This window comes from Bufo gargarizans, chromosome 6, assembly GCF_014858855.1.
Source record: "Bufo gargarizans isolate SCDJY-AF-19 chromosome 6, ASM1485885v1, whole genome shotgun sequence".
NCBI classification, from domain to species: Eukaryota; Metazoa; Chordata; class Amphibia; order Anura; family Bufonidae; genus Bufo; species Bufo gargarizans.
In genome coordinates, this window is record NC_058085.1 from 256,503,577 (window position 1) to 256,530,205 (window position 26,629).

General features: G+C 43.3%; 1 protein-coding gene across 5 annotated transcripts in view; it reads left to right on the top strand.

Moving 5' to 3' along the window:
• Positions 1–26,629, top strand: part of EYA2 (EYA transcriptional coactivator and phosphatase 2) — a 118,348-nt gene that overhangs the window by 19,902 nt on the left and 71,817 nt on the right. For 2 of the 5 annotated variants that reach the window (XM_044296881.1, XM_044296882.1), the window contains exon 1: positions 24,681–24,794. The exons of 2 other annotated variants lie outside the window; for them this stretch is intronic. The gene's annotated coding sequence lies outside the window, so the exon portion shown is untranslated. Of the gene's footprint in view, positions 1–24,680; positions 24,795–24,816; positions 24,836–26,629 lie in introns of those variants that run through there. One more of the 5 variants, XM_044296886.1, reaches the window with a different exon arrangement.

Below are 26,629 nucleotides of genomic sequence, written 5' to 3' on the forward strand. Positions count from 1 at the left end.
GTCAAGTCCTGGGAAAAAAAGTGTGGGAACTCACCCAAGATCCACTGCAACCCCCCCCCCCCCCTCCAAAAAATAAAAAAGCACAGAAAATCTAGCATGCTGTAATTTGTGTAGCTGCGGACTAAAAAAAATAAAAAAAAATAAACACTTAGAAAAGTTTACCCTGGGATTCAATCTCATGACTCATACACATCAGAGGCAAGGCATATGCCCTCACAGCTATGAAAGCTGTCTAGCTAGTTACTTAAAAAAAAATATATATAAGACTTCTACTGTAGGTAACTTTGCCCACTGTGTATGGATGTAGCAGAGCTGGGTGTGTTGGGGCAGCTGTCAAGTGTATGGTTGTGCACTAGGTATCAGTAAACTAGGTATCAGTAGAAGTATCAGAAAAAAAAAAAACACTTTTAGAAAAGTATGTTCTAAGATTCGAACTCATGACCTCTACACATTAGAGGCAAGGCATTTACCCTCACAGCCATAAAAGCTGTCAAGGTAGTTGCTTAAAAAAAAAAATATAAGACTTCTACTTATACCTAGTGTACAACCATACACATGACAGCTGCCCCAACACACCCAGCTCTGCTACATCCATACACAGTGGGCAGCTGTCATGTGTATGGTTGTACACTAGGTATCAGTAAACTAGGTATCAGTAGAAGTCTTATAAAAAAAAAAAACACTTTTACAAAAGTTTGTCCTGGGATTCGAACTCATGACCTCTACACATCAGAAGCAAGGCATTTACCCTCACAGCCATAAAAGCTATCTAGGTAGTTGCTTAAAAAAAAAATATAAGACTTCTACTTATACCTAGTGTACTGATACCTAGTGTACAACCATACACATGACAGCTGCCCCAACACACCCAGCTCTGCTACATCCATACACAGTGGGCAGCTGTCATGTGTATGGTTGTACACTAGGTATCAGTAAACTAGGTATCAGTAGAAGTCTTATAAAAAAAAAAAAAAAAAAACACTTTTACAAAAGTTTGTCCTGGGATTTGAACTCATGACCTCTACACATCATGAGAGGAGTCACAGTGAGGCAGTCGCAGGCAGCAGCACCGCACAGACAGCTTCCTCTCAACTGAAGCCGCCCCTCCTCCCTTAGCCTGCCCTGCACAGTGCGCTCCGTCTCCATCTGATTCTGATTCAGCCGCGTTCTCCTGGCTTGAGGCTGAAAGGGAACGGCGTTCCTGCCATGAAAAAAGTGCAGGAACGCCGTTCCCATGCGTTCCCCCTCCACTTGACCCCTGACTGCTGTGGTCATCTGCTGTAGGCCTAATTCAGATGAGAGCAGTTTCTGTATGTGTGCTGTCCTGGCTGCACCCGCGTAGCACACGGACCATTGGTCCATGCAGACACTGACCATTCTTTCCATCTTCCCTCCAGGGCTCAAATGGTAAGGCCCCATGGTCAGATTTTCTGATGCGGGTTTGGGAGGAGAATTTTTTAAAAAAAACGGTAGTATGTGTCCTTTATACTTTATCGCCTTTTATGATCCACTTCTGATTTTTGCCTTCAAAACTGCATCAAGAAACCTGACAATGTGGCTGTTCTCTAATGAATGGGTTCAGAAAAAATGGACACACCAAGAGACCACATGGATGTCCATATATTTTCAGATGGAAATCGGAACGACCATCTGTATCAGGCCTTATATGATGAGAGGGGTAGCTATTTACTAATATTTTAGTTATGTCGCCGTGTGTTATATTCTGCATAGTAGTCATAAAGAGTCACTAACATTTTGCAATATCAAAAGTTTAGATCGGTGGGAGTCTAACCACTGAAAACCCGCCGATCCCCAAAATGAAGGGAGAGAAGCTCAAGGATAGCGTGTGCTCTCTCGTTGCCATTGAGGATGGAATCGAGACGGACCCATAGACTTCTACAGAGCCAGCCATGTGCAGTGAAGATAGTGCGCTATGTGCGTGCCTCTACCCCTCGTTCTAGGGATCAGTGGGGGTGTCCACGCTTGGCCCCCACTGATCTAAACTTTTGATGTATCTGGCCTCTTTCATGCATGCGTATTTGCAGTCTGTATATGGGCTAGATTTTATGTACCAGAATTTGCTGCTAATGTTAATGAATAGCGTTATGCACATGGGCACATAATTTCCGTCAGGATTTTAAATCCGCAGCATGTCCGAGTTTTGTGCATATTTGTTTCCAAATACACCATTACAGTCTTTGGGACTGCATCAAAAATTAAGGGAGGAAAGAATACGCATGTAAATCCTGATGAAATTCCGAAGCAATACTGATGGTCTATCATCAGGAATCCATCCATAATCCAGAGACAGAATACGGACGGATTTCAATACGCTCGTGTAAAAGAGGCCTCTCTATGATGATAGGCCATCAATAACACAATTCTGGGCAACCCCTTTAATTATTATTGTGTACTGAAAACTTCTACAAAGTCCTAATACTCTTTTGTGTTTCATGTCCACACGATCTCTTCTTGCTGTTTACATCCAGAAGTTATAAATGCATCCTGGAATTTTCGCTCATCAAATGTCCCCAAAATGTCAAGGGGGCGAATTATTAAAAATAAAAGCAAAGGAAGAGAAGGAGCAGTTCTGCCTGAAAAGCCAGACTATGCTCGCAGCTTGGTGAGCCTGGCCCCTGCAGCCTCTGCACATCAGGAAGCTGACAGCTCCTCTGCTTCCGATTATAATGTCTACAATCTAATTAGTGCACTTAAGTGTCTGACTCTCATTAACAGCGCAGCAGCCGTCCAACCCCCCTGAATATGGAATATTCCTCCATGGTGGGTCATGGCGGCTGCCCATGGTTGGGAGGGAAGCTATGGGATGTAAGCTCCTGTTACTACTTAGCAATCAGCGTTCAGATGAGATTGTCACTTCTTATTTGTGTATTGTGTAATGGCAAACAGTGAAGCCATGTTGTAGGACTGAGCTGATAGATTCATGGCCCGGCTCTCCTACTGGTACATTGACGCCTGGTTAAAGGAATTTTTTCGACAAAGCTATAAAATAAAGGCAATTCTTTCTTATTTCCAGTAAAAATTCTGCAAATGTTCTTTTGTCTAGAACATTCGACGGTTCCAATTCACAGAGTCTATGGGGGAGATTTATCACAACTGGTTTAAAGTAGAACTAGCTTAGTTTCCCATAGCAACCAATCATATTCCATCTTTTATTTTTCAGAGTTCCTTTGGAAAATTAAAGGTGGAATCTGATTGGTTGCTATGGTCAACTAAGCTAGTTTTCCCTTGCATCAGTTTTGCTAGATCGCCCCCTATATGTATGCATTAATAGATATCATTCTTGGATCCTTACACATATCTGACTGTAGGACAGGGATCAGCAACCACCAGCACTCCAGCTGTTTAGAAACTACAACTCCCACAATGCTTCATTCCCTTCTGTGGGAGTTAGAAGAACAGCCAAGCATGTTTGCATGCTGGGAGTTGTAGTTTCACAGCATCTGGAGTGCCAAAGGTTGCTGATCCCTGCTGTAGGATGACGGACCACAGGTATTTTTTGCTGTTTTTATGTTGTTGTTTTTGGTGCGTTTTTTTTGCTGTCATTTTTTGACTGGTTATGTACACAAATAAACATAAGTTCCAGATGTTGAGTGGAAATCTAGGGGAATTATTAAATGCAAGATTAACAGGAATTTTTCCTTTTCTTTGTAGTGTCATTTAAAAAAACAAAACGCGTGCAATATTTGTTAGTGTTTTTTAATGGAGTGCATGGCGTTTTCCTTAACAATTATTTTATCCCCCATACAACTCTAAAAAAAAAGTGGTATCATAGAGGGGCAAATACTTTTATCTAAAAAAAACTAGGCATGTAAAAAATTACATAAAAAACGCTAGGTGCTAAAATAGGCTATGGGCAAAAGCACCTCAAAATATGGTTAAAAAAGGCCCACAGGAAGTATGTGTGAGTAAGGCCTCATGCACACGGCCGTTGTTGGCCACAAATTGTGGTCCAAAAATGCACGGGCAGCAACCATTTGCCCGCCATATGTAGACGGGGACCCATTCACTTGAATGGGGTCCACAATCCACATCTGACAGTCCTCACCGCCAAAAAGTAGTGCATGCACTACTTTTTTGAGATGCTGAGACACGGACAGAAAACCCATAGAAACACTGCGTAGTGCTTCCGTAGGGTTTCGTGCCCTGATGCTGTGCACAAATGGCCAGTGCCCGTATATTGCGGACCCGCTGTTTGCGGCCCACAATACGGGCACCGGCCAACAACGGCTGTGTGCATGAGGCCTGAGTGTGACATTTTCCCATGTTATCCTAGGAGGTTGAAAAGTGTCAATCCATGCCCTGTGTTCTGCTGCAGAAAAAAGCCTCACGTTCACGACCAGGTCTGCAAACCATGGACCTGCAAAATAGGGATGCGGTCCTTGTGCCATCTGCGGACCTATTAACTTCAAAGGGTCTGTGGTCCACCATTTGCAGACATAGTCTATGTGCATGAGGCCTGATATTCTGCTGTGTAAATAATGATGTGTTGCGACTTTTCGGATGCGGAACATCTCCATTCATTTCAACGGGGGATGTAATCTGCACAAAAACCCACTTCAAAATTCACTAAGAAATCTGCATCGTAAAACCCACACCATTGTCAAAATCCACACTGGCAGATTTTTCCGCCACGTGTGAAGGCACTCTTCATCAGTCCAGATCAGCACCTCAGCAATCCTGTTACATTTTTAGAGTCAATACTAAATAGTAAGAGAAAAACGAATGCCCCACGATTTTCATAACTTTTTTCCTAATAAAAGCTTTCCATTGATTTGCTGTTTGCCGGGTTTAGGATAACCTCCTTTGTGTTCAGCCCTGTTTTTAGAGGGCTGCATGCATGGAGCATATTGTTGTATATGGTGACAGCTGTGTTTGGGAGTGGGGTGGGGTGAGCCTGTACCCGCTCATACGGAACTCCATTCTGTTTCACCCTACACACAGACTATTGTTCCAGATACCCACAAGTGAGAGCCCTAAGCATTCTCTAATTCTATACTGGCTGGGTGAGAATTTAGGATTCGGTGTAGGAACCGTGTAGGATTGCATAAAGCTGCTTAACCAATTTATAAATGATATCTTCTAATCCGGGAGATAGAAATGGATGTAAAACCCAAACATTTGCTGGGCAGAAGGTTATAGGGGAAGTAACCAGAACCTGCAGTATAGAGATGGATGGATCCATTGACTGCCACACCTGTGCACAGGTAACCGTATCCACAGCTGTTATTGGGAGGACTGTCTATCACCCATCTCCTCCTGTTCAGTGAGGTTAACCTGTGGGTGGAAATGCAGAACAATAAGGGTTCGGCCACAAGTCACCCGTCCACTGTGGGTCTTCCACAGCGTGTCTGAAATGCAGACGGCTAAATCCAGGAACATTAATTGACATGCTGTGGATTTAAAATCTGCGGCACATGTCAAGTTATGTGTAGATGTTGTTGCGGAAAATTTCCCAAAGTGCTCAAGTAATATTTGTGAACCTCTTACGGACACAGGGCGTACAGGTACGCCCTGTGTATTTCCGATCACCGCCGCGTGGCGGGCGGTGATCGGAACAGAGTGCTTGCTGAAATCATTCAGCAGGCACCCTGTGACAATGCCGAGAGGGGTTCTGTGACCCCCCCCCCTCCCCGTATCGGCGGTCGCTGCAAACTGAATTTTGTGGTGCTTTTTCTCCTTTTAACACTTGGGGGCTACAAGAACATGTTAATGTAAAAAAAAGGAGATTTTGAATTTTCTCCTCCACTTTGCAGCTATTCCTGTGAAACACTTAAAGGGTAAACAAACTTTCTGAATGTCATTTTGAATACTTTTGAGGGGTGCAGTTTTCATAATGGGGTCATTTATGGGGGATTTCTAACATAAAGACCCTCAAATCCACTTCAAAACTAAACTGGTCCCTGAAAAAAATCAGATTTTGAAATTTTCATGAAAAATTGGAATATTGCTGCTCAGCTTTGAAGCCCTCTAACTTCTTCAAAAGTAAAAACATGTCAACTTTATGATGCCAACATAAAGTAGACATATTGAATATGCAAATCAATATATAATTTATTTGGCATGTCCATTTTTCTTACAAGCAGAGAGTTTAAAAGTTAGAAAAATGCTAAATTTTCAAATTTTTCATGAAATATTGGAATTTTTCACAAAGAAATAAGGTAAGTATCGGTGAAAATTTACCACTAACATAAAGTCGAATATGTCACGAAAAAATAGTCTCAGAATCAGTATGATAGGTAAAAGCATCCCAGAGTTATTAATGCATAAAGTGACACTGGTCAGATTTGCAAAAAATGGCCTGGTCCTTAAGGGGTTAAAATCATATCCACTTTGCTCCTACTATAAATGTTGCAGATATTTTAGCATGCAGCATGCCACAAATGACCCTACCCGCAGGGTCTATCCATCATCACCACATTGATGTTAAAGGGGTTGTCAACAAGTTGTCAACCGTATTTTTGGTCCCAGTCTGATCCGCTTTTTTTGTGGGTCGTACATGAACCCATTCATTTCTATTGGGCCACAAAAAATGAAGACGACACGGAAGTGGTCGGCACTTGGACAGGACAGGTTTTAAGCCTATAGATAAAATTTACAATGTTCCAATTTACGTCATGAAGCAGAGATTTTAAAATGGTGACAAATGAAACACAAAAGAGGAAATTGATGAAGATAATACTTTTGCGTCAGTTTTTGCTTAAGTCTGTGTTGGTGCACTTTGCACCACATTTTTCAGATGTCACACGTTGTTAAAGATGTTCCAAATTTATCAATGTGAAATGTTTTATCAAACTAGCGCAAATTATGGCAACGCTGACAAGCAAAACTGACTTCCAAAAAATTCCCTCATGATAAATCTCCCCCTTTTGTTGTGTGTTTTGAGGTGAATCGTAACTGTGCTGACAAGTACTACAATGGGCCTCTGAGCCCAGCGCTTCACTGAAAGCTGAAACCGGGTTTCCCTGGGAAACCGCCGCGCTGTCTGATAAAATATAAATGTCAGCAAGGAATGTGAACGGAGCTCGGAGATGTCTGCTGCTCAGGCTGCAGCTACAGATACCCCAGCAGAAATAACTGCTGTGGTGGGGTGGGTTCTGTTACTATCATTTTTTGGGGCTTCTTTTGCCTTGTATACTAAGTGTATGATCTAAATTTACAGAGCATGAAGGCTAAAAATATGAATATTTTCATTAATGATGCAGATTTTGTTGTAATCCTCTCAGGTCGGACCCGATTCGTTCTCTGGTTGGCCTTTTCCCTTTTGGTAAAATATCACAAAGGACAATGGCACTTACCTTGGGAATACAGCGCAGTGACCCCTGGGTTACATGACAGTGACATTTGGGGTACAGAAACATGACACATTCTCTGCTGTCAGACCTGTTCTCCCCTCTACTCTGATACCTATGTGCAGGGGCTGTGGTCCACTCTCATACCCGTTCTCCCCTCTATTCTGACATCTATGTGCAGGGGCTGCGGTCCACTCTTATACCCGTTCTCCCCTCTACTATGACATCTATGTGCAGGGGCTGTGGTCTACTGTTATACCCGTTCTCCCCTCTACTCTTATTTCTATGTGCAGGTTCTGTAGTCCACTCTTATACCCGTTCTCCCGTCTACTATGACATTTATGTGCAGGGGCTGCGGTCCACTCTTGTACCTGTTCTCCTCTCTACTCTGACATCTATGTGCAGGTGCTGTGGTCCACTCTCAGACCTGTTCTCCCCTCTACTTTGATACCTATGTGCAGGGGCTGTGGTCTACTCTTGTACCTGTTCTCCCCTGTACTCTGACATCTATGTGCAGGGGCTGCGGTCCACTCTTATACCTATTCTCCCCTCTACTCTGATATCTATATGCAGGGGCTGCGGTCCACTCTTATACCCGTTCTCCCCTCTACTCTGATATCTATGTGCAGGGGCTGTAGTCCACTCTTATACCTGTTCCCCCTCGGCTCTGATACCTATGTGCAGGGGCTGTGGTCCACTCTTATACCTGTTCTCCTCTCTACTCTGATACCTATGTGCAAGGGCTGTGGTCCACTCTTATACCTGTTCTCCCCTCTACTCTGATTTCTATGTGCAGGGGCTGTGGTCCACTCTTATACCTGTTCTCCCCTCTACTCTGATTTCTATGTGCAGGGGCTGGGGTCCACTCTTATACCTGTTCTCCCCTCTACTCTGATATATATGTGCAGGGGCTGTAGTCCACTCTTAGACCTGCTATCCCCTCTATTCTGTCATCTATGTGCAGGGGCTGCGGTCCACTCTCAGACCTGTTCTCCTCTCTACTCTGATATCTATGTGCAGGGGCTGTAGTCCACTCTTATACCTGTTCTCCCCTTTAATCTGACGTTTTTGTGCAGAGGCTGTGGTCCACTCTCAGACCTGTTCTCCCCTCTACTCTGACATATATGTGCAGGGGCTATGGTCCACTCTTATACCTGTTCTCCCCTTTAATCTGACGTTTTTGTGCAGGGGCTGCGGTCCACTCTCAGACCTGTTCTCCCCTCTACTCTGACATATATGTGCAGGGGCTATGGTCCACTCTTAGACCTGCTATCCCCTTTATTCTATCATCTATGTGCAGGGACTGTAGTCCACTCTTAGACCTGTTCTCCCCTTTGTTCTAACATCATAGTGCAGGGGCTGTAGTCCACTCTCAGACCTGTTCTCCCCTCTATTCTGTCATCTATGTGCAGGGGCTGTAGTCCACTCTTAGACCTGTTCTCCCCTTTGTTCTAACATCATAGTGCAGGGGGTTGCAGTGCACTCTCAGACTTCATGTCTCTCATGGGCATGTGGCTGTGGGGTTTAAGTATATTGTTTTCTGGTTGCTCTTGTGGAGACCATTGCTGGTTTATTCTTTGTGCAGCAGTAACATAGTAACATTGAAACGGTTAATGGCTGCACTGTGATTGCTCTGTGTCCTTGGCCTAAACTGTATTTTTAAACCACACACTGTAAAGCTCCTGAAAGATACAGAGAAGAAATCCACATTTCAGCAAAGATCCATTTTGCCAATTTTCACTTCAACATTAACAACAGTTTTCCGGTTAGAGGAAATTAAAATTTCTAGATCACACTGTGTGTGGAGCTCGATTAAGACTTCAGTCCGGTGAATGTGAACTTTCCTAAGGATTCCCAGCTACTTGCACTCTGGATAATGTCAGCAAAACAAATACAGGCTGACAGTATACAGCGCTGCCAAGCGAAACAAGGAAAGCGACCACTGAACGCACACATGTATATTTAGTATCCTGTGTGCAGAACCTCTGACTGCCAGTAACTTGCTGCTCGGACAGTACCTTCTCACTGCCTCTGGAGTCCAGAGTGTTTCTATGCTGAGACTGTTTGTGGCGTCCCTTTTTATTCATGACATGTGCTGCAAGTCATTTTCATAATCGACTGAAATTAGATAAAAATGGCAATATGCAGAAAAAATTGTAACATGCCCAACAATGTTTTTTGTTACAGGTGAAACATTTTGAATCAATGTCTTTCACCAGTAAAAACAGCAGCCATTGCAGTTTTTCCAATGCGGTTTTAACCGAACCTCAACGGCAACATGTGAACATACTGTTATAGGAGGGTTCCCGTTTTAACGGATAATTAAACGTGCTACAGCTCTCCATTATAAGATCGTAGCTTGCTATCAGTGAATGATAAAATTCTTGGTTAGGCTACTTTCACATCTGCGTTTTCCTTTTCCGCTATTGAGATCCGTCATAGGATCTCAATAGCCGGGGAAAACGCTTCAGTTTTATCTCGATTCACTGTCAATGGGGACAAAACTGAACTGAACGAAACGGAATCCATTCCGTTCCGTTTCTTTGTGTCCCTATCGCGGACAGAATAATGCTGCAAGCACAATTAAATTTGAAGGATCCTGAACCAACATTGGCTTATCCTGCTGAACAGGGGTGGACTGGGAACTTAAAGTGGCCCTGAAAAAAAATACTAAAAGTGGCTCCATTTTGTAGTCTGGTCCAACTTGATGGAAGGCAAGGCCAACAATACCATATTGTAGCACATTATACCACCCCAACAAAGCCAAACACCACAGTCCATCAGAAAATACTGCCCCAGCAGCACAAAATACATCCCCACAAACTTTCACTGGCTGGGCGTGAGAAGGGCTCAGACGGCCCCCTGGGCATCGTCCCACCAGGAAATTTAGCTGTAAAGTATATGGCCAATCCGCCCCTGCTGTTGAACAAGAGACTACATCCCTAGGACTATTGAAAACGCCATAACACTGAGTAAGCTACATTCTACAAGAGACTTACATCTAAGGCTACTTTCACACTAGCGTTCGATCGGATCCGTTCTGAACGGATCCGATCATAATAATGCAGACGGAGGCTCCGTTCAGAACGGATCCGTCTGCATTATATTAGCATATAAAAGCTAAGTGTGAAAATAGCCTCGTACGGATCCGTCCAGACTTTCAATGTAAAGTCAATGGGGGACGGATCCGCCTGAAGATTGAGCCATATTGTGGCATCTTCAAACGGATCCGTCCCCATTGACTTACATTGTAAGTCTGGACGGATCCGCACGCCTCCGCACGGCCAGGCGGACACCCGAACGCTGCAAGCAGCGTTCAGCTGTCCGCCTGTCCGTGCGGAGGCGAGCGGAGCGGAGGCTGAACGCCGCCAGACTGATGCAGTCTGAGCGGATCCGCTCCATTCAGACTGCATCAGGGCTGGACGGCTGCGTTCGGGTCCGCTCGTGAGCCCCTTCAAACGGAGCTCACGAGCGGACCGACGAACGCTAGTGTGAAAGTAGCCTAACACCAGAGGAAATGTTGTTGGGGAGTTTCATATGCAATATATGGTGTGAGACCATCAACAACAGAATTTCAACTTTCTAAAGCATTTTGACCAAAGAATAATTCACTATAATTCACATCGTTTTTTAATTGCTCTTCTGAATTTGTAATATGTATGATCAAATGTACATGCAGTCTGAAGTATAGAGGATGGCTCTTAGAACCCGTATTAATAAACATAGGTCTAGTATATCTAAAAGCTATGCAACACATAGCCTCGCAAGGGGTGCACCACCAATGAGGTCAGGTGAGGCGATCGCCTCAGGTAGGGGCAAAAAAAGGGGGGCAGCCAAAGGGCCATGAGCTGAAGTGAAGGGGTTAGGTTAAAAAATTGGCATGGGGGGGGGCACCATTTCAGTTTTTGCAGCTTCACACCTATTGAACAGTTCCCCTCAGATCAGATAGAGCCAACAGATTTGAACCCCTGATACACATGGAGATTATATGGATTTCTAAAATGAGCACCCTGTCTCCCTTGGGCCTTAATACATCTGTTGTAAATATATTCCTAGGTGTGCAATTACCTCAGTATGTCACTTATTGGGATACTGTTTTTATGGACAGTTACCTCTTATCATGAATTGTCCCTTTTAAAGGAGTTATTAAAAGCTAACTCTTAATAACTTAGGAGTTACCTTTATTCCACTAGTTTTCCATATTTTTTTCCGAATGAAGTGAGTCAAAGTGTTGTCTTCAGAGAAATACCAACACCGATTACGTGGAAGTGCATCTATCAGAGGCTTATTATCTATGATTATATTAATCAGTAACTTTTTTTTATATATTATGAGTTATGTGTTCTTATAATGTGAACAGCCTAAATGCCAATGGGGTTTCAACAAAAGGACAGTTGCTCACCCTCAATGTGGGTACAATTTCCTAGGAATAGTCATTCCAGAGCCTCTACCATTCTAGTGCATAGCCAGGGCCAGCGTTGGGGGGTCAAACTGGGCAATTGCCCAGAGCCCCCATGGTCTAAGGGGCCTCCTGCTTCAGAGCTGCTGTTCAGCTGAAAGTCCGTGGAAGCAACTGACAGCTCCGGACACCAGCAACACTCTTCTACTAGAGCTTTAGGACCTGCCATGATGTCACCTGCAGGAGGCGGATCTCAGCAGAGAAGAGTGGGATGAAGGACCTGCAATGACCTCACCATCATGTGACGAGAACAGGAGGCGGAGCTACGCAGTAAAGTAATGAAGAAGACCAGTGATGCATGGGAAGAAGTGAAGGATTCAATGTAAGTGCCAGGGCAATGCTGGGAGTTGTAGTCCTCTCCTCTTATACTTCCTGTTATGTAATATCAGAGTACATTTCAAGATGAGGTATGAGGAAAGGACTACAACTCTCAGCATATCCAGGCCATTATTATATAATATCAGGGGACATTACAACGGGAGGGAGGTGTTTTTTATTCTAAATGTCCACACTGCTGGGGGCACCAGGGAAGGGGGGAAGGGGGGAAGGAGATCATTATATATACCTGGCACTACTGGGGAGGAATGGAGGAGCATGATATACTGGCACTATGGGAGGAGCATTATATATTGGAACTAGTGGGGGGCACTATAGGGGGACATTATGGTTATATTATTACTACCAGGGTATTGTAGGGGCACCTGGCACCCCATGCCGATCAGCTGTTTGAGGAGACAGAGTGCGCTGTGCGCACATGCCATGTCCCTTCTCTCACTGCTCACCGCTGTATGCCTATGGGACAGCAGCAGTGAACAGCATGCGCCGCCTGCTCAAAAATCTAATCGGCGGGGGTGTCGGACGTCGGACTGTGTTTTTAGCACATTATTACAAGATTTGGGGCCCCACTTTTGATTTTGCCCAGGGACACATTTTGTCTAAAACTGGCCCTGTGTATTGCGCTCAATTCCTCCCTCATGTATGCAGGCTTTTTTTCGGTATGGATGACTTTTGGTGCGCATGCATTGGTTAGTTCATCCAAACGACTCTCCACAGCAAATATCCATAAAGAACTACTAGTTTTGCTCCTCAGGCATCTCTCTTTAGCAACCAGCCAGTACACATGCATCAGCATCTCCTTACAGATATACAAACACGTGCACGAGTCCATCCATATGACTCCGCAGCAAATATCCATCATGCACTACTAGTTTCGCCCCTCATGCACATCTCCGTAGTAACCAGCCAATCGGCATCCATCAGCATCTCCTTATATGTGGACATTAGTCCATCCAAACGACTATGTGCAGCAGATATCCAACACACATGCACAAGCTTCTTCCCTCATCTCTTTAGGAACTAGTCAGCATGTATGTGCAGGCATCTCAGACGTTTCACTATAGTCATCTCCCCTTGAATGGCTTTAAGGCTGGGTTCAGACCTGAGCGTTTTACAGCGCATCCCTACGTGCTGTAAAACGCTCAACAGGCAAGAACCAATGATTCCCTATGGGAATGGTTCTCACCTGAGCGTTTTACAGCGCGTACGATCGCGCTGTAAAACGCCCGACGCCCCAAGAAGTACAGAAGCTTCTTTGGAGCGTCTTGTCGCGCGTTCCCGTACATAGACTTCAGCGGGAATGTGCGACAATGGGCGTTCGCTTGTCTCTGTATGCGGGATTGCAAACGCCCGTACAATCGCGCATACAGAGCGTACGTTCAGTACGCTCAGGTCTGAACCCAGCGTAAGTTTCTCTGTCAGTCAAACTTGCTTTGCACTTGTGTTTTCCGTCTTAAGCTACTTTCACAATTGAGTTGTTGTTTTTCGGTATTGAGATCCGGCAGAGGATCTCAATACTTGGAAAAAAACGTTTCCGTTCAGGATGCATCAGGATGTCTTCCGTTCCAGCAGCATTTCGTTTTGTGACCGGACACAAAACCACTGCAAGCTGCGGTTTTGTGTCAGGTCATAAAAATGGGAAAAAAAACGGATCCAGCACTGAAAATAATGTAAGTCAGTGGTGAAGGAATAGATGCATCCTGATGAGCAAAATCAAAACGGATTCATTTAATTCCAGTATTGAGATCCTCTGGCAGATCTCAATACCGGAATAAACGATGCAAGTGTGAATGTGGCCTTATTCTGCAGCAGTTCAGTGTATTGAGTTTGCCCCATATGGTTATATTCCTATTACTTACCAATTAAACAAACATCGGTCAGTCCGGTTACATGTCTTGTATGTTCCTTTTTTAACTTGATTTGAAACTAATAGTATTTCATGTGTAATTATTTCATCTAGGAGCTGAGTTTTTATTTATTCTGTTTCCGTTCTGTTTTTTTCGTTCCGTATACGGACCGTATACAGAACCATTCATTTCAATGGATTCACAAAAAAAAAGAAGGTACTTCGTATGCCTGCCGTTTCCGTATTTCCGTTCTGTTCAAAGATAGAGCATGTCCTATTATTGTCCAAAGGACAAGGATAGTACTGTTCTATCAGGGGCCAGCTTTTCCGTTCCGTAAAAAACGGAATGCGCATGTCATCCGTATTTTTGGCAGATCCTAAAAAAGCTATACGGTCGTGTGCAAGAGGCCTTATAGTTATGTACTATAATCCTGTGAACTTGACCCAACATTGGCAGCTTCACTGGTGTATACACGCACACAGTCCATATGTAACCTATGTAACTTTGTGGACCTGAAAAAGTGGTGATGACTCGAAATGCGTTGTCCTCTAGACATTGCTTTTGTTGTGTGTGTTTTTGACACTAAAAATCCTTTTTTTGTTTGAATATCTGGCATTTTTATTTTGAAGAACCCACTACGATTTGGGACATCCAGCACCACTGGGAGTCTTCTTCCAGACTTGATTGATTACAGTTATGTCTGGGCAGCTGTACTGGGCAGCACTTTTACTCTCTGTTGTCAGCCTGTTAGAGAGGAGTAGTGTGTCTGGACAGTTACATTCAGCGTCACATGGACCCTAATACATGAATCCAGCCCTCAAAAGTAACTTGCATGAGACTGGTTTGCCTGTCTTTTTTTTCATGACCCTGAAATAGGAGAATTACGACACTGCTGCTTTATTATCAGCTGTGGATTGTTCTGTTAATGGTGACTGGCCGACCATCTTATGTATATGTCCTGACATTACTTCAGTAACAGAGGTTGGAAAAATAAGCTACAGCTGATCGACTATTTGGCTGGCAGCTATCTAAAGCGTATGGGCAGTTTTAGTGGCTCCTTCTATACCGCTGCTGTACTATTATGAGCTGTGGACTGTAGTGTTGTAAATTCCTTCTGTTATCTGTGCTTTATTATTATATGCTGTGGACTGTAGTGTTAGACTCCTCATATCTCTGCTGTATTATTATATGCTGTGGACTGTAGTGTTAGTTACTTCTGTTATCTCTGCTGTATTATAATAAGCTGTGGACTGTAGTGTTAGTTCCTTCTGTTATCTGTGCTGTATTATTATATGCTGTGGACTGTAGTGTTAGAGACTCCTCATATCTCTGCTGTATTGTAGGTTTAGTGGTTTCTCATACCTCTGCTGTATTATTATAAGATGTGGACTGTAGTGTAAGTTCCTCCTCATATCTCATCTGTAATATTATACATTGTGCACTGTAGTGTTAGCAACTTCTATCTCTGCTGTATTATTATACTATAAGCTGTAGTGTTCCTTCTCTTATATGTCTGCTGTACTATTATAAGCTGTGGACTATAGTGTTAGTTCCTTCTCTTATACCTGCTGTATTATTATAAGCTGTGGACTGCAGTGTTAGTTGCTCCTCTTATATGTGTGATGTATTGTTATTAGTTGTGGACTGTAGTGTTAGTTCCTTAAAAGCCCAAAAATGTAGTTTTAATGACTCCTTTTATAACTCTGCTGTATTATTATAGGTTGTGGACTGTAGTGTAAGTGGCTCCTCCTATAACTGTGATGTATTATTATTATTATTATTAGACATGGACTGTAGTGTTAGTTCTTTCTCTTATATCTCTACTGTATTATTATAATCTGTGGACTGTAGTGTTCCTTCTGTTATTTCTACTGTATTATCATCTGTGGACTGTAGGGTTAGTGGCTCCTCTTATATGTCTGATGTATTATCATAAGTTATGAACTGTAGTGTTATTGACTCCTCACATGTTTGTATTATTATTAGACATGAACTGTAGTGTTAGTGGCTCCTCATATCGCTCCTGTATGGATTGTAGTATTAGTGGGTCCTCTTATCTTTGCTGTATTATCATCAGACATGGACTGCAGTGTTAGTGGCTTCTCATATCTCTACTGTATTATTTATGAGCTGTGGACTGCAGTGTTAGGCTACTTTCACACTAGCGTTCGATCGGATCCGTTCTGAACGGATCCGATCATATTAATGCAGACGGAGGCTCCGTTCAGAACGGATCCGTCTGCATTAAAATGGCAAAAAAAAGCTAAGTGTGAAAATAGCCTCGTACGGATCCGTCCAGACTTTCAATGTAAAGTCAATGGGGGACGGATCCGCTTGAAGATTGAGCCATATTGTGGCATCTTCAAACGGATCCGTCCCCATTGACTTACATTGTAAGTCTGGACGGATCCGCACGCCTCCGCACGGCCAGGCGGACACCCGAACGCTGCAAGCAGCGTTCAGCTGTCCGCCTGTCCGTGCGGAAGCGAGCGGAGCGGAGGCTGAACGCCGCCAGACTGATGCAGTCTGAGCGGATCCGCTCCATTCAGACTGCATCAGGGCTGGACGGAGGCGTTCGGGTCCGCTCGTGAGCCCCTTCAAACGGAGCTCGCGAGCGGACAGCCGAACGCTAGTGTGAAAGCAGCCTTAGTTGGTTATCTTACATCTCTGCTGCATTATTATAAACTATGGATTGTAGAGTTAGTGGCTTCTTCTTCCTTCTTTTATATGCCTGCTGTATTATTATACGCTGTGGACTGTAGTCTTAGTTACTTCTTGTGTATCTCTTGTGTTATTATAAGCCGTGGACTGTAGTGTTAGTGGATCCTCTTTTATCTATGCTGTATTATTGTAAGCTTTGGACTGTAGTATATGTTGCCCCTCATATATTTGATGTATTATTATTAGACATAGACTGTAGTGTTAGTGGTTCTATATCAAGGAGAGAAAAACAGAACTGGATCGCACATCCACAATGCTATGCTAAGATGTAATTAAACTCGTTAGTGGCTTCTCATATCTGTGCTGTATTATTATAAGCTGTAGACTGCAGTGTTAGGCCTCATGCACACGGCCGTTGTTTTGGTCCGCATCCAAGCCACAGTTTTTGCGGCTTGGATGCAGACCCATTCACTTCAATGGGGCCGCAAAAGATGCGGACAGCACTCAGTGTGCTGTCTGCATCCGTGGCTTCGTTCCGTGGACCGCAAAAAATTATAACATGTCCTATTCTTGTCTGCGCTTTGCGGACAAGAATAGGCCGTTATATTAAAGGCTGTCCGTGCCGTTACGCAAATTGCGGAACACACACGGACGCCATCCGTGTTTTGCGGACCGCAAAACACACAACGGTCGTGTGCATTTAGCCTTAGTTTGTTATCTTACATCACTACTGCATTATTATAAACTATGGATTGTAGGGTTAATGGCCTCTTCTTCCTTCTCTTATATGCCTGCTGTATTATAATAACCTATGGACTATAGTTTTAGTTCCTTCTCGTGTATCTCTGTTGTAATATTATAGGCTGTAGACTATAGTGTTAGTTCCTCCTCTTATATCAGCTGTAGTATTATGAGCTGTGCACTATAGTTTTAGTTCCTTCTGGTCTATATCTCTGTTGGATTATTAAGCTCTTGAATGTAGTCCCTTCTGATATCTCTGATGTATTATTATGAGCTGTGTATTATAGTTAGTTCTTTCTCTTATACCTCTGCTGTATTATTATAAGCTGCGGACTTGTGGTGTTAGTTCCTTCTCTTCAGGCAGCCATACACATTCGTTTAAACGTTAATCAAAATGGACGGCCTCAACCAAAACATGCGTTCAGTTAAAATCTAACAACGAGCAGTCGCTTTAGCCAACCCACGAAAGACCATTATCATTTGAAAAGAAGTCTCCCCGTGTTTAATATTTTCAACCGATAGTCGGATGAAAGACCTTTCTTTCAAAGACAGACAGTTCATCATGAATGAAAGATCTTTCTTAGAAAGAACGTTCCCAGAAAGATCTTTTGTCCATCCTGGTTTCACGTATGGGCAGTTTGAACAACTGCAATGGCCAATATGGACTAAAATGTGTATGGCTGTGTCTGCAAAGCCAAGGTTCACCAGATGTTTATTTGTTCAACCATCAGCCCACTTGTGTATGGCCAGCTTTATACCGCTGATGTCACATTATGAGCTGTGGACTGTGATGTTAGTAGCTCCTCCGATGTCTCTGTTGCACTTTGGGGCATAGGCTGAACATTTCATTCTCACCTCTAGCTTCCTCTGTAGCTTATTACACTGGGTCTTATCAGGAGGAGATGTCTTATCTCCAGGCTGGAGGAAGTGTCCTTTATCTTCTAAAGCTTCTGACAGAGATAAGTATCAGCTGGAAGTCTTTTGTGGAAGGAGAAGTAGAAAGGATTGTAAAAAATATAGAAGGTAAATGTGGAAAACTGCAGCAGTGAGCACTGGTAAAACCATTACACGTCCGGCACTGAGGACCTTTGCACGCTCACAGTTTGCGCTCTTCTGTGTTGTCTGCCGCCGTTTTCATGCGTTTTTCAGGCGCGGAGCCTTTTATGATCAGGAAACAAATGTATCTCATTGAATATCTAATGCAGTCAGGACACAGCGAGGCTCCAGTTCCCACCTCCCCCCCTCCTCTATATAGCGGGGGCTTGTGCTCACCTCCCAGCGGTAACATATTCTGACACCATACTTCCTCCATAGTACTTCCTGAATGATTGGGCTTTGGCTCTGTGTTCGTCCCTGGCTTCCCCTCTGAATAGTCTGCTCTTTATTCCATGGAGCTGAGCAAATATTAAACCCTTCATCTCTGAGAAGAGGGGGGAAGCCTCAATCTGGTGAAACCTAGTAAGAGCACCACCGTCCTGCTGTGGCCACTTCTGCCATAGACTTGGCTCTACAGACTACAAACTGTTTTTCTCAATGGATTTCCCTCAAAGTGGAAAAAAAACACTCATCCACTTGTGTGCAGGCCGCACTGTTCAGTTATCCCTTAGTAGTCTGGTTCTTCTCGGTCAGCTGACCAAATATTGGATGACCACCACTGCCGTGCCTATCAGGAATTTCACCAGATTTCCACACACCCTGATGATTTGAACAGACCCCCTCCGCATGTTTTTACTTCAGTACTGACCTGCTCAGTATTAACATAGCGGTTAGGTGATTGCTGCAATACGGGAGAACACACAGAGAATGCATGACATGGTCTCCTGAGATTGATCTATAATGGGCATCTATCAGCAGGTTTGTACCTATGAAACTGGCTGACCTGTTTCATGTGCACTTGACAGCTGAAGGCACCTGTGTTAGTCCCCTGTCCATATGTGCCCGCATTGCTGAGAAAAAGAATGTTTGAATATATGCAAATGAGCCTTTAGGAGCATTGGGGGTGTTGTCATTACTCCTAGAGGCTCAGCTCTTTCTTCAACTGCTGTGACCTCTGCACTTTGATTGACAGGCCCAGGCAGTGAAAACATCCTAACATCCATCATCAAAGTGCAGGGGGCTCTGCAGTTGCAGAGAAAGTGGAACCTCTAGGTGTAACGGCAACTCCTCCATTGCTCCTAGAGGCTCATTTGCATATAATAAAATATCATTTTTCTCAGCAATGCAGGCACAGTTTTCCATGCCACTTTCTAGATTTCTTTTAAAAAAAAACTAAAGTTGTGCTGTTTTCAAATTGGGGTAAAAGGCTGCTTTCACACGATGGTGGGAAAAAAACAGCCGTTAAAAATGGACACACTCAGTTTTTCATTGCCATTTTTCAACGATTTGTGCTTCCTTTTCCTTTCTGGCGGACATTTTAATTGGATTTAAAGTTAAAACCCCCAACCCCTGCTGTGCCCTCAGTATATATACTGTATTATTCCCCCATAGTGCCCCCAGTATAACTAATGCACCCCTTTGTACCCCCTGTAGTTATAATGGCCCCCAGTATAATGGCCCCCTTAGTGCCTTCCAGTAGTTATAATAGCCCCCAAGTTGTGCCCTAGAATAGATATTAGCAGGGCCGGTGTTAGACAAAATGTGGCCCTGGGCAAAGTCAAAAGTATGGCCCCAAATCTTGTAATAATGTACTAACAACACAGTTACATTCTGTTGATTACGGCGCTCCCTCACAGATTTACACCCCGTAAAGCTCCTCACACAATTCATTACCCTCATGGCCTCCGAATATGCCACATGCCCCCTCCCCTCACAGCAATGAGTTCCCCTTACTCACGGCATCTGAGAGTGTTAAAAATCGGAAGCACAGGATTCCTCTTCAGGCGCACTTTCCCCCAGAGGAGATGAGGGAAAGCACCCTGTTGTAAAAATGAGTCGCAGCCTGTACTAGGCTTCCAGGCTTATTGTTAGTATATCCCAGTTCAGGCCACTAGATGGCAGCACTGAGCTGTGATAAAAGGATTTCTATTCAGAATAGTGAAGCAATTTACATCTGATGATTGTAAGTTGTGGTCCGTTTGGGGGAATTAACAAAAATAAAAAATAAATTACAAAAAAGTTTTGAGAATATAAAAAAAACATAAAAATTTAAATCAACCCCATTCCCCAAAATAAAAAGAGAGAATTTTTTTTATAAAATAGAATTATGGGCATAACCGCATGCGAAAGTGCCCATACTATTGAAATATTTTTAAAAAGTTAGCCCATATGGTGAATGGCGTAACAGAAAAAATTTAAAAAAGGCTGTTTCGAGTTTTTTTCATCACTTTATCTCTAAGAAAATTGAATACAAAGTGATTGTCATACACAACCCTATTGGTATTGTCAAAAACAACAGATCGGCCCACAAAAAATGAGCCTCCGTGGACAGAATTATAAAAAAAGTTATGACGGTCAGAATATCGTGATGAAAAGAAAAAAACATTGTTTACCAAGTGAGTCCTGATGAGGCTTAGCTTGCTGCAATGATCAAGCCTATAGAGGTCCTGAGTGTGTGAGTGTGTGTGTGTGTGGGGGGGGGGGGGGGTGTTAGGGTTGCCACCTTTCCCAACAAAAAATACTGGTTACACAAGTTAAAAAGGTTGGTGTGGGTAATACGGGTGTTATGTGATCATATTTTACGTTTTGCTCCATTTTCAATTCAAACTCACAACCTTCTACATTAAGGGCAAAATCCTTAACTACTGGGCTGTAGATCTGAATGCTATGTATTTGCTGAAAAACCACATAGAAGTTTATTTTGTATTATACAGTAGAAACTTCTATGAGGTTTTTAAGCAGTAACTTAGCATTGAGCTCTATAGCCCAGTGGTTAAGGTTTTTACCTGTAATGTAGAAGTTTGTGGGTTCAAATCCCCACAGAAACATTTTAAAAATACTGGTTACACAAGTTGAAATGGTTGGTGTTGGTTAATACGGGTGTTATTTAATCATATTTTATGTTTTGCTACGCCCTGTGTATTTGTTTTATTTAGTCTCTATTTTTAAAAAGTTTCTGTAGGAATTTAAACTTACAATCGTCTACATTAAGGGCCAGAACCTTAACCACTGGGATATAGAGCTCAATGCTATCAGGGCTGAAAAACCTCATATAAGTTTCTCTTCTGTTAAAAACAGCATGGAAGTTTCTCTTTTATTATACAAGAGAAACTTTTATGAGGTTTTTCAACAATGACTTAGCATTGTGGTTAAGGCTCTGGCCCTTAATGTAGAAGGTTGTAAGTTCAAATCCCCACAGAGACATTTCAAAAATAGAGTCTAAATTAGATTTATAGACACAGGGTGTCCCTAAACATAATGACAATGCTTGGGAATACCCCTTTCACGTTCATAACACTGACTCCATATATGGACATATGTATATATAGAGTCAGAGCAGGGACTCCTAACCTGGGAAATTCCCCACTATGGAGTCCAGACTGTTCAACCTTCTGTGATCTGCTGGGCTGGACTGAAGCAGGGGGCCCCTTAGAGGATCGAAGCCCTTGGAAATTGCCCAGTTTGCCCCCCCTCCAACGCCAGCCCTGGATATTAGCCCCCAGTTATTACCCTATTATAAATATATGTATGTATGGCCCTAGTTGTTCCCCTCCGCCTTCCCACCATCCCCGCTAGTGCCAACATTAATACAAATCTGTGATTGTGAGCCAAAAGCAGGCTCGGACTGGCCCACAGGGGTACGGGGAATCCCTGAGCAAGGTGGGCCCCTACTTTCCCACCCCCTGCACAAGTGGCACATAACTCAGTAGACTTACTGCACTACATACATATATTCAGTGTACAGTACCTCCACCAGCCTATGTTCATATAAAAAACTTGTTAGATTATTTATTATATTTAAATGTATCCATATGGTGGGCCCCCAAAAGAAATTTTACTGGTGGGCCCTAGGTACCCCAGTCCGACACTGGCCAAAAGTAATGGCTGGTTTACACGTCCCAATAGTTGGGTAGGTTATCGGGGATGAACGCCGATCGCCCGATGTTTGTTCAGGCACATAAACTTATCACTATCTGTGAGTCAAAATCCAACTTTTCACAATCCTTAGGACATGACAAGGGAAACTAGCGAAGCCAGATATCCATCAGTAGACAGCTGTTTGTGTGCTTGCCCCTCATCATTACGGAGTACGATTTTGGCTGGCTGAGTGAGATGCCTATGGGCAGGACATTGGGGTCCTAGGTTTGAATATGCTCAAGGACAACATCTGCATGGAGTTTGTATGTTCACCCTGTGTTCGTGTGGGTTTCCTCTGGGTACTCTGGTTTCCTCCTACGCTCCAAAGACATACTGATAGGGAACTTAGATTGCGAGCTAAGACACCAGCTATGTACATGTATGGAGACTTATTGGTAATGCTCCATGGGAAAATAATATACAAAGATGTATCTCCCAAGGAAAGAGAACCATCTTGCTAGCGCCACCTTGTGGAAGTGGCTTCATATGAGTCAAAATCCGACATGTCCCAAGGCCTGTTAAAAGTCGGATTTTGACTCATAGGGGGCCACTTCCACAAGGTAGTGCTAGCGAGATGGTTCCATTTCCTTGGGGGGATACCTCTCTGCATGTTGATTGAACACAAAAAGTTCCTTTACACGGGACGAGGATCTAGCGAAAGTGTTCCTTCCTGACTATCTGCTGATCGCTAGCGGAGGAGACCACTTAATTTACATGCAGTGAGCTCCTCCAGAGTATGGACACCACTGATAATTTAAGTTTTGCAACCAACTGGATTCCGTGTGTTTAATATCATGCAATGTCCAATGTACTGAAATTCTCTGGGTGTCACAGGCAGCTGAGATGACGATGATATGGAGGCTGAAGCCTTTCCACCCTGGAGTCTCCTGCTGGTATGCCTGGCATTGCCAATTGCTGTGTGGAATGTCTCCCATCTACTGCGGGTGTCACATTCACAGCTATAACTATATTTATACTGCACCTCCCTGAGTGGTTCACATTGCTGAGTAATAGCGCTGGCTGCAGATATAAATAGATGGATATGTGTGTGCACGTATTACACACTGAAATACATGTGAAATAAGCTCTCAGCATCTCATTGATTTTAATGGGAAATACAAGCCATAGTTCATATACCATGTCGTGTAAATAAAATGAAAAAAAAAAAAAAAAAGTGACATGTATTCCATGTGTGGTGGAAAAAAACATCACAATATGCATCAAACACATGTAAAAACCATATTAAAATTAAAATATACGTGAAAAGATGAAATGCACGTGTTATTTTTTATGTTGTGGCTACTGTTTTGTGCTCTTTTCTGGATGACTTATTGGTTCATTAATTTAAATATTATTGAAAAAAATACCTATATTAATTTCATCCGGCTTATTTTTTTCAATTGCTGTCACAGGGTTCGCTCGATGATATTGTGTGAAATAGAAAGTGACAGGCTCCATGCACAGTGTAGTTTATGTGGATTGTCTACACTGATATTTGTGCAGATTCCGCTGAGTTTCCACACCAAAATCTGCCTGTGTCACTTGTGGTTTTTGTCACGGATTATGACACAGATTTGCCCCAGATCTCGCCATTTGCATTGCACTGAAAATCCCCACAAACAATTGACATGCTGCAGATTTCTAAATCCACACGCAGGTCAATGTCCACACCCCCCGTCGGTGAGATTTTGAAAATCTCATCTACTTAAGTGGTGGTACTGTACGACGCGGCGGATATTCCACACAAAAATCTGCGCATAAGAAGCACTGTGTGCATTGTTACTTGATTGCCACCTGCACCTGTCAAACAGTTGCAAAAATTGCACTAAAAAGGCAAAAAAGGCAGCTGTGATAATGTGCCCGTCTCATGTCCTATGACTGGCGGCCGTCGCCACTAATACATGTCCCCTCATCGCATAGGCCTTGCATGGAACAATAAGTGCGCTTGTCTGTAACTTTTTCCCAGGACACTTAAAACTTCATAATTTTTTTTTTCTTTTTAATTAAGTGCAGTTTTCCTTCTGCTAATTCCTTTCAAATCTTCCAATTCAGCAGTTGGGGGAAATAAGAGCCCCTTGTTCTGCTGCAGGTAGGAGCTAAAGAAAAGGCCATTTCATCCATCTTCTTACCTTGAACTGATCAACCAGAAACCTGAGTAGCCACAATGCCACCTTCAGCAAGGATGGCCCTGCGCCTCCTCCATATCTTCCCCTCATCTCTTTCACTTGTTAATTGCAGGAAGTTTTGTGAGGTCCATATCCCAGCTGTTGCCTCCCATTATGAATGACCTCCAGTTCTGTGCACCGTGACCGGCTGCTCAGACATTTGGAGGGGGAGGCGAGGGCGACAACCAGGGAGCAGGAGAAGGGAGACTGGACGGGGCCAGGAATTAGGCTGTGAGCGAGCCGCCGTGGTGCAAGCTGGAAGGTAAGGGGGTGGACGACCGGCTGTGCATGTACAGAAGACAGGTAGGGGGTCAATATGGAGCTGACACCAGTGACATCCAGACATCATATCTGTGCGTCTAGTCCTCCATTGACTTATTTCATCATGGATGTCTGCACATTTATTGTACATGCTACTGATTACTGCTTCCAAGAATATAATGGCGCCTGAGCATTATATGTAACTACAAGTTGTGCTTGAATCTCTCCTAATAGACATAATAACTATAGATAGACATTAAGTATCCGGTAGATTAATAGCCCACAAAGGGGGCCACATACAGATGGTAATATATGTACCATATGGAGAGAGTGCGGTTATTTATTTTATATTTTTAAGCAACAATATTTTACTGGTTGATAAATCAGGCATCCGTTGCATAAACGCCATATAGACACTATCCAACATAGCCGTAGAAAATGTCAAAGAACGGATTGCTGTACCTGTGCTATGACAAGCCCTAACTGCATATTGAATTATAACAGATCCAACAGGTTTAGCCCATGTTGACCGCAATTTCAACAGGTAGAATTTAGCAGCATGCTGTGCTATTTTTCATGTCAAATATGGCGGAATTCATGACAGAGGCTCAAACGGAAATATGAACCAAGCCAGGATGTTTTTTCTTTCATCTGCCCCTTATCTGCAGTGCTAGATGTTTGATGTTGAGGGGATCATTCATTGCCCTCCATAGTTGTCGGATGCATTAGTGCCTGCACAACCCTTGTGTATGACTGGTGGGGACCCGTTTCTGCTAGTGATCCAGCAGACCTACGATGGGGCCAGGTACCATCCATGTTCTCTATATTTTAAGTACATGTATGAGAATTAGGTTTGTCTCTTTTTGCTGTACAATACACCTTGGCCCGGAGCCGTTATCCGTCACTGTCTTGCACGCCACCACATACAAATTGAGCCTCCCTTAGGTGGCGTGTGATCTCCAGCCTCACATACCTTGTATTATAAAACACAATCTCCTCTCGTATGGAGAAAACATCTCCTGTGTAATGCAGTAAATCCAGTGTAACCGGAAGGCCGCGGCGTTGTAAGCACTGCAGTCTGGGTCATGGTAATCCTGCTGCACATATGTATCAGGCGCTGCAGCGCCGCTCATTTCTGCTCCCAGTCCTGCTGTAATTTCCCAGTATTTGGGAACATTTGCTCTCCATATGTATTTTGACAATGAAAGCCAAGTAAACGGTGATGATTATGAACGCTATATAATAGGGGTCAGCATAGCGTAAAATTAGTGTTTGCTACTTTGTGTCTTACATTATTAGGGCTCATGCACACGAACATATTTTTTTTTTCCGTTTCTGTGCCTTTGTTTTGCAGCCTGTATACAGATCCATTCACTTCAATGGGTCTGTTGAAAAAGAATTTACTCCGTGTGCATTCCGTGTCCGTATGTCTGCATAGCCGTTCCGCAAAAAAAATAGAACATGTCCTATTATACTCCATGTGACGGACAAGGATAGGACTGTTCTATTAGGGGCTGGCTGTTCTGTTCCACAAAATGCAGAATGAAAATGGCTGGTATCCACAATCTCTGACCGCAAAACAGCCAATGGCATGTATATGAGCCCTTAGTGTAAGGTGGATGCTAATATAGCCATGTTTTCTATCTATCGCATTATGCATATTTGCAGTGTAATACAGTACCAGCTAAGTAGATGAGATTTACAAGTACACAGTGTGTACATTTTCCACTTGGAAATTGACCTGCGTTCCAGATTTTAAAATCTACAGCATGTTAATCGTGTGCCCAGGTTTTCAGTGCAGAGTTAACCCTTTGCATTGGATCTGGGCCAAATTCA